This window comes from Poromitra crassiceps (assembly GCF_964638095.1).
Source record: "Poromitra crassiceps genome assembly, chromosome: 8".
Taxonomy (NCBI): Eukaryota; Metazoa; Chordata; class Actinopteri; order Beryciformes; family Melamphaidae; genus Poromitra; species Poromitra crassiceps.
In genome coordinates, this window is record NC_139629.1 from 47,703,613 (window position 1) to 47,711,112 (window position 7,500).

General features: G+C 48.4%; 1 protein-coding gene across 1 annotated transcript in view; it reads right to left on the reverse strand.

Moving 5' to 3' along the window:
• LOC310781829 (sodium/potassium-transporting ATPase subunit beta-1-interacting protein 3-like) overlaps positions 1–7,500 on the reverse strand; it is a 45,416-nt gene that overhangs the window by 37,098 nt on the left and 818 nt on the right. The window lies entirely within an intron of this gene.

The window sequence follows — 7,500 nt, forward strand, 5'->3', positions numbered from 1 at the left end:
AGGCTCTCTGAGGTGTAGGGTTAGGTTCAGACACAGGGCTCTCTGAGGTGTAGGGTTAGGTTCAGACACAGGGCTCTCTGAGGTGTAGGGTTAGGTTCAGACACGGGCTCTCTGAGGTGTAGGGGTTAGGCCGGGTTCGGTTACCAACAATCATGGCTGTCGTGAAAAAGTGACGATACGACCCAATGCGAGCTGACAAGAACGCGCATCAGGCGCACAAAACAGGACGTAAGACATGAAATAACGTGTTTTTAGGGAGTCCCCTTCACCGACACCGACACCTTCACTGTGATCAACTAGCAACTCCCGTTCTAGCTCGTCACACACACACACACACACACACACACACACACACACACACACACACCACACAGGACCTAACTAAAGCTATAACTCACCGCTCAGAATGCACAGCTGTGCCTGTGTCAGTCTGTGTGTGTGTGTGTGTGTGTGTGTGTGTGTGTGTGTGTGTGTGTGTGTGTGTGTGTTGTGTGTGTGCGCATGTGTGTGCGCGTATCGGCCTGTCTTTCCTCTCCTGACCCGTTGCACACAGAAAACCACCGTGATCAAGGAAGACGCCTCCTCCATCAATCACCCCCCCGCCTTACCCCCCCCCCCCCCCCCCCCCCCCCCCCAGCATCTGTGGAGCGGCTCCACTCAGAACCACGTCTCTCCTCTGGGCCTGCCCCAATCCAATCGCTTCGACGCCGGGTCAGCTTCAGGTCAACAGCCCTTCAAAAAACCCATCGAGACAAAAACGGGCCCTGCCCCGTTTCTTTGAGTCCAAAACAAATCATTAGACGGACAGACGGGCCTGCCAGCGCTCGCCATTCTCCAGGGCTGATGGGTGTTCTGACAAGCGTCCGGCCCGACTGTCTGGAGCTGTTAGGCTACAGAGGGAAGACGAGCGGCGGCTTCTCCATCAATAGCAGCCTCATTATCTGCTGCCTTCTGTCCCAGAGAGCCCCGGTGCCGCTGATGAGCAGAACACACCGCAATTCAATTAGCGGGCCCGGGCCCAGATGCCAGCAGAACTTTGATCAAAGCCCTCTGCCGGACTCATTAGCACACACAGTTCACAAAGGGCTATTTTTACATCGGAGGGGCGGGCCTGTTTTGTTAACAGTCGTTTTTGCCCTGTGATGGACCGGGAATATCCTGTCTCCTTGTCAATGCGCTCGCTTCAGCCAGGATCGCCCTGGATGTGAATCAATAAGATTCGATTGATAACGATGCCATTAATCGATTCTGCTTAACCGGTCAGATTGTTTATTGAGTCGCTTTATTTATTCCTGATCACTTTTCTGTGTGGGGGAAAGTAGGCCGGCGACGACACAGGTTTTTCAGTTCTGTTATCTCTTGAGTCTGAACACAGTGTAGAAGGTCTGCCTGATCACATTTTGAACATGTTACAATAAATGACAATGCTCCATTTCTTAAACTAGGGATCTCGCACACTCGATTTCTAGGCTCGCCCGCGCAACATCCCTAGTTTCTTAAAAGGAATATAACGTTTCAACAACAACATAACTGCTGGTGTTTCCACCGTCAGAGCTGCGTTCACACACAGCGCTGTCAAAAGCTGCGAAATGTTCAACTTTTCAGAAAAGTGTAGAAATGGGATGTTGTAAAGTGAATTGACATGATATTGTAACAGCAGTATGGATCATACCCCACTTGTATTGGGAAATATCTGCTAAGCCGTCACTTGTTGCACAACAGTCTTTTGCCTCAGCCTGGGTCATGTGGGGTTCAACGCAGCCCCTCTCTGCAGGTTAAACTCATAAATATGAATTATGTCTGTGTGCGTGTGCGTGCGTGCGTGTGTGTGTGTGTGTGTGTGTGTGTGTGTGTGTGTGCGTGTGTGTGTGTCTGTGTGCGTGCGTGTGTGTGTGTGTGTGTGTATGTGTGTGTGTGTGTGTGAGTCCCTGGCCTGCAGACAGGAAGTGTCAGGTCACCCAGAAATAGTGCCGGGGGAAACAGAGCAGTTTCCAGGCGTCTTCGGGGACTCTTTAGGCCGCCTGTTGACAGCTTTATACACCTCTTAACAAATGCTCTCCCTCCTTCTCTCTAATGAGGCAAGGAGGTCCCAAAACAGGTGCGTCCCTCAAGGTGGGTTCACAAACGTGTGTGTGCGTGTGTGTGTGTGTGTGTGTGTGTGTGTGTGTGTGTGTGTGTGTGTGTGTGTGTGTGTGTGTGTGTGTGTGTGTGTGTGTGTGTGCGTTCATGCGTTCGGGCGTGCGTGCGTGCCTGCGTGCGTGCGTGCGTGCGTTTGTGCGTATGTGTGTGTGTGTGTGTGTGTGTGTGCGTGCGTGCATGCGTGTGTGTGTGTGTGTGTGTGTGTGTGTGTGTGTGTGTGTGTGTGTGCGTGCATGCGTGTGTGCGTGCATGTGTGTGTGCGTGCGTGCGTGTGTGTGTGTGTGTGTGTGTGTGTGTGTGTGTGCGTGTGTGTGTGTGTGTGATCAGAGAGTGTGCCCAGATTTTAAATGAGGAGTCAGATTGAGGCTATTGTGACCCCAGAGCAAGCAGGCTCCCTATCTAGTCGTGTCCATGCTTCCCTGTTCCTGCTGCTGGGCAAACGTCCAATTCCAACACTGAAACTCCAATGCTAAACAGGTGTTACACACACACACACACACACACACACACACACACACACACACACACACACACACACACACACACACACACACACACACAGACACAGACACAGACACACACACACACACACACACACACACACACACACACACAGACAGACAGACACACACACACACACACACAGACAGACACACACACACACACACACACACACACAGCAGTGGCCTGTTAAGTTCAGAGGTGAAGTGAGGGACAAGGCGATAGATAGCAGAGCTGCAGGCAGAAGGGAAAGTGATAGAGACATAGAGACATGCAGGAAGAGAGGAAACAGGAAACTCTTTCATCTCCTCTCTCGCTGATCACTGTCTCAAATCAAACGCTGACTTATTTCTTATCCGGTTTACTCGCCTCTTTACATTTTAAGTGCCTACATTTGTGACAGTCTGCACTGACCCCACACAGTCTGCACACAGTCTGCACTGACCCCACACAGTCTGCACACAGTCTGCACTGACCCCACACAGTCTGCACACAGTCTGCACTGACCCCACACAGTCTGCACACAGTCTGCACTGACCCCACACAGTCTGCACACAGTCTGCACTGACCCCACACAGTCTGCACACAGTCTGCACTGACCCCACACAGTCTGCACACAGTCTGCACTGACCCCACACAGTCTGCACTGACCCCACACAGTCTGCACACAGTCTGCACTGACCCCACACAGTCCAGTCAGTCTGCACTGACCCCACACAGTCCAGTCAGTCTGCACTGACTCCACACAGTCTGCACTGACCCCACACAGTCTGCACTGACCCCACACAGTCTGCACTGACTCCACACAGTCTGCACTGACCCCACACAGTCTGCACTGACCCCACACAGTCTGCACTGACCCCACACAGTCTGCACTGACCCCACACAGTCTGCACTGCCCCCACACAGTCCAGTCAGACTGGAAGCAGAAACCAACTCCGAGGTGGATCTCTGAATGGTAAATTGACTGTATTTACAGTATATAGCACTTTTATCCAAAGCAGCACGTTACAATTAGGGGTGTCAAAAATAATCGATTATAAGATGCATCGCGATGCAGACGTGCACGATTCTGCATCGATTCACAAATGTCAAAAATCGATTATTAAAAAAATAATAATAATAAAATAAAATATAATGGAAGTACATGCAGTTTTTTAATTATGGATCATAATACAATGCAATTCCAAATGCACTTTTATTTTAAAGGAGAATTTCGGTTTTTTACACCACGGTCCTCATTTCCAGTTTAGAATATGATGTTTTACTCACCGAAATAGTTTTGCGTCATTCAGATGCCCAGGGAAGATTTTGAGCTCCGAGTACACTCTTCAAACAGGCTAGAACCGCTAGAACGTGAGCCCACGGGGCATTCTGCACGGCAGGGCACGCGCTCTCTAAATGACACTTTTTCTGTCAGATCACGGTTCATTATGGTTGTAAATATAATTATCTAGCTAATAGCTACAAGCTAGGCTAACAACAACACCGGAGTCAGCGTTGATCTGCCCCGGTGGGGTTACAGTGCGTATCGTCCCCCTTCTGTGGTTTCTCTGAAGAAGTGGTTTCACAGAGGGGGACGATACGCACTGTAACCCCACCGGGGCAGATCAACGCTGACTCCGGTGTTGTTGTTAGCCTAGCTTGTAGCTATTAGCTAGATAATTATATTTACAACCATAATGAACCGTGATCTGACAGAAAAAGTGTCATTTAGAGAGCGCGTGCACTGCCGTGCAGAATGCCCCGTGGGCTCACGTTCTAGCGGTTCTAGCCTGTTTGAAGAGTGTACTCGGAGCTCAAAATCTTCCCTGGGCATCCGAATGACGCAAAACTATTTCGGTGAGTAAAACATCATATTCTAAACTGGAAATGAGGACCGTGGTGTAAAAAACCAAAATTCTCCTTTAAAAGTAGCCACACAGTGAGAAAAAAGAAAGTGAGAAAAAAGAAATCATGTATTGCGGAAAAAAAAGATGCATCGATTTAAGATGCATCGAGATGCATCGATAATCGTAATCGAATCGAATCGTGAGGCCAGTGAAGATTCACAGCCCTAGTTACAATATGCCTACATTCACCCATTCATGCACACATTCATACACCGATGGCAGCAAGCTAACACACACACACACACACACACACACACACACGCACCCGACATAATTCATATTTATGAGTTCATGAGTTTAACCATATTTATGAGTTGAACTCCACATGACCCAGGCTGAGGCAAAACACTGTTGTGCAACAAGCATAAATATATCTATCTATATATCTCTATAATATCCCCGACCACTGGACTATCGCCATTCCCATTCAAACAGGTCATATCCAGCTCCATCACGTCACGTGGGAGTGAGTGAAGACACCACCTCTCTGTTATGATGGAGGTAGTCTGTCCCCAGACTCAAACACCAGCACTTTCTGACCCCACCTGCTGATCCGCGGCGTAATACAGCAGCGCACGGCACGGCACACTGCTAATGCGTAGGAATACGGTATTTCCATGGTTGACAGAGAATATAGAGCCAAATAAAAGGGCTGTTTGACGGCAAAGTCAAAGCACTGAAAATGGTGAAAAGATAGCGTACATGTACACTGATATAGATAGATGTGTTCTTTCTTTCTACTTCCCTGTCAGAGCATTCTGTGTGTGAAGTACTGACTATCCATAATTACCTCACACAACCGCACGTCGAAAAAAATCCAAACTATCCCTCTAATCACAATCCACACTCCATTCCACTTGGTGGTGGTAATGCACCATGACGTTGTCTGCCAAGTGCCAACCGCTATAAAACTCAAGAAGAAGAAGATTTCCACTCAAGCCCAGGCATGTCAGATGGCCACAAAACATGAGTAGAATTGACAATGACTGCTTGCTTTCTCATCACAGTAACAGCATTCACTTGTACTCTTTCAATAAATATCAGGTACTACTACAGATACTTGTACTCAAATAATCCAATAGGTGACTTGAACTTCTACCAACGTCATTGTCTGGTAAGATATCTGTCCTTTTACCCAAGTGCGGCTGTCAGGTTCCTCCACCACTGCCCATCAGTGGTGGCTAACAGGGTCAGAGGAGGACAGTGGCTCCCCTGAGGCCTATAGAGACAGTCAGCATGTGTGGGAACGCCCACAAAATGTTATACGGCTGGCGCGCGAGTGGGGTAAAACCGCCCATATATCTCAATGGGCTGACTCACCAAAGGTTTTGGGGATTCTAGAGCAGCACACAAGACGTCTGTTCAGATGTGCGTTTTACTGCGGTGGTCAAATCCCCGATCGTGTCTGCCTGGGCTGGGCTAGCAGCTAAATTCTAACTTTGCTGAATGGATCGAACGGGGGATTTACCCCACCCTGACCACGCCCCCCAGCCAGGCTGAGCCACCTAACCCGGCGTCTATGACGAGACATCGCCTCAACCTATCCACCTTATTTTTGAATGCCCCACTGTAAAAAAAAATAAACGTGGGTACAAGGTCCGGTTTAACGTGACTTATTGTTGCAGCTTGCCATTTCCTTTGTTATACTCGGCTGCAGACCCGAATTATAAACCGGAAACTGGAGGACGTTATAAAACTTATAAATATAGTCACGTTATAAACAACTAACCAACGCTGGGGGTCCGTATGGAAACAGTGTTACTTGAAATGGTTAAAAGTTATTTGGTCATCCAGTGGCGTTTTACTGCCATGTAAAGTAACTATTACGCTAGCCGCTAGCATTAGCCACAGTAGCCGAGTACCCACAATGCATTACGTTATCCCAGCACCCGAACGACACGGCTGTAGAGCAGAATGGTTCTGCTGTAAAATCCTCATAGACATTTTGTTTTGTCAAGTTAAAACAGTATATGACACCGGAAGCGGAAGAAGCACCCATCAGGCATCATGGCAGCTAGAAATAAGGTGGATAGGGTAAGGCCTCCTGCATGATGATGAGCTATGGCGTACAGCAGCAGCACGGCCTGTTCGCCCTTTTACTCAACTTTTCATTCACATTTCGGCAGACAGCAGCCGCCACTCGCCTCGGGGCATTTTCTCTTTGTCACGTTTGATGAGATCACCGTCTCCTTCCCTCACGCAGGCAGGATACAATACATCAGGACGTTCCTGCTCGGTTCTTTGTCAAGAGAAGATGTGATTGCTGTGCCTTAGCTACTTGGAAAGCGCCATTTACTGAGGTTTCTTATGGTTTTAATACCATCATAAATAACATGGTCACACCCTGTCAAGTCAACTCTACTCTTGGGATGGATAGTGGAGGAAGAGGCACGCCAGGCTGGTGAGCAGACAGCACAGACTATGGATGGGAGGCGTCTTCTGAGACTGCGTAGGTAGGTAGCATCAGTAAAATGTCACAGCTCTCACTCCACTGACCACCAGCTGAAAAGCCCATCTATCTCCAAGAAGTTCAACGTCGTGCTTTGTGGATCAGCGGCTCCCAAGTTATACAATCGGTGCAGGTTTGGGTTTTTTGATGAATCAAATGAATCAAATCTTAAGACGAAGGGAAAGGATTTGTGCGTTACTAAGTCTGATGATGATGATGATGAGTCATGCAGAGCTATGATAATGACTCCAGATGATGTGCTGAATTTGGATAAGTGGCGGCAGGGTCAAAGGTCACCATCTCAACATTTAAAACAGTCGCTGCATCAAAGTGGTCATGTTAATGTGATTATATGCACATTTTAAATGAGACGTGTGTTGTTAGTTCACACAGCCTGCCCCTAGTCACCCCCCAGTAGCTGTCTGTCACTAAAGCCACAGAGACTGGCTGTCAGTCAGCGCCTGTGGGGGAGAAAATCTGCATTTCCAAAAATCCAACAGCACATGTCTCTCTCACTGA